The sequence below is a fragment of the Anneissia japonica genome, unplaced genomic scaffold, assembly GCF_011630105.1.
Source record: "Anneissia japonica isolate Jap-2015-1 unplaced genomic scaffold, ASM1163010v1 scaffold6006_len2973_cov143, whole genome shotgun sequence".
Classification (NCBI taxonomy): domain Eukaryota; kingdom Metazoa; phylum Echinodermata; class Crinoidea; order Comatulida; family Comatulidae; genus Anneissia; species Anneissia japonica.
In genome coordinates, this window is record NW_022752388.1 from 1,110 (window position 1) to 2,973 (window position 1,864).

The 1,864-nt window shown below is 31.4% G+C and overlaps 1 non-coding gene across 1 annotated transcript; it reads left to right on the forward strand.

The window, feature by feature from the left end:
• Positions 1 to 520: 520 nt before the first annotated feature.
• On the forward strand, positions 521 to 593 carry Trnas-aga. The gene has a single exon. It is a non-coding gene; the product is annotated as a tRNA-Ser (tRNA).
• Positions 594 to 1,864: the final 1,271 nt, after the last annotated feature.

Below are 1,864 nucleotides of genomic sequence, written 5' to 3' on the forward strand. Positions count from 1 at the left end.
AGCAGTATACAATACAGGCCTTATATGACCAGTCAAATAATGTTTTAAAAGCATATCTAAACCACTTAAAAAAATATATATTTTTAATTAAAGTAGTTATGGAACCAGTCAAATAATGTTTTATAATATAAAGGTATTAAAAACAATCTAAAACAATCATGAATTTGTTCTTCCTAAGGGCAAATAGAAAAAATGATTAGATTCTTTTTTTTTTTTAAATTGATGAGGGAGGACGGATTTTGTTTTTGTTTTTTTTCAATCGCAACAATAGATTATTTCACCTTTTTTTTTTTTATCGATGAGGGATGGACTGTTTTTATTTGGCAAGAATATAGTAAATATCGCAAGTGATTTTTTTCGCTAGTATTAGGGGACGTACTGAGTATTCAGTACGATTACACGTCAGGTAGGGCAAAACATCACTCTTATGATAATTTCCTGACGCAAACTCATATCCTAATAACACTTGCAGTACCTGCTGCTACTAGGGGATCGAATTCATCACTAGTCACCAAGCGCAAGCTCGGTGGTCTAGTGGTTAAGACATCAGGCTAGATACCTGGAGGTCGTGGGTTCGATTCCCACCCGAATTACTTGCGATTTTTTTTTCGCTAGTATTTGGGGACGTACTGAGCATTCAGGTAGGGCAAAACATCATTCCTGTTGCTGTTTTGGAGATATTAAGCAAAACGTGTAATTTATTTAGCCCTAAATTTTGCTTTAGTATTTGATTTCATGGAATATATTCAAGTAGACAAATAATGTCTCTTCCAGTGTAGCACACATTTTTTCTATAAATATTGATTTTTGCGCTCAAAATGTCAGTTATGCCCTTTTGCCGTGGGTTTTCTGATTCAAGACATGTTGACAAACTTTGGCAAAAGGATATAAGTACCCAGTTTAGTTCCTTTCAACGCAATTTTGAGTCAGATTATTCCAAAATAACATTCAATATATAACTTCATATGTTAGTCATGTATAAACTATCAAATAAATGTACAATAATACCAAAGAAACGCATAAAATAAAATAGTAAATACTAAAATTACAAACGATTAAAAACCCATGTATAGGCTAACCAAGTATACAAACAAAATGAATTAACATTAGTATGCTGTTATGTATCAACAAAGCCTTTTTGGTTCAAGGTGCTAGATCGAGGACCCTGTGGGTAGGGGACCTTGTGGACCCCTAGGGGTCTGGGGCCCTGCACAAGAGCGCATAGGCGTTACGTCACTGCGTGAAGGATGCATGCGTATGCGTATATGAAATAGAACTGCTGTTTAGTTAGAATGCGTGTGTGCAAGAATTACAATTATTTTTAAAATTTTATTTACAAATTAAAATAATAAATATATATTTTAGTCATGTAATTACAATATAAATTAGGCCTATTATTATTATTATTATTATTTTTATAAGCAATTCTTCTCTATGATCCAAATTCAAGTAATAATGAATTGATTACGAATATTATTGTTTTTTTATATTCTAATAAAATATTTAGAAAATGTATTACATATAGATTTAGATGGAAAAGTAAGTTGTTGCTTGCTTAGTTAACACAGTTGATTCGAGTAAACTGTGCATTTATACCTCCTTGTCATGCCATTTGCTAAAAATAAATATTGTAGTTGTCCCTCTTTGTCACTGTTATTTCAAGGTAAAATGTGAATTGTTATTCAGCCATGGTTAATTATTTTTATTAAACAGTTACTATTTTCCCATAGTTTATTTCCATAGTATTAACTGTTGCCATTCAAAGTAAGGCAAGATTATATAGCATAAATTAACTAGACTTATCATGTTTACCTAACATTAACTAGACATATGCTACTGTCAAGAATCATACTATTTAACCAAT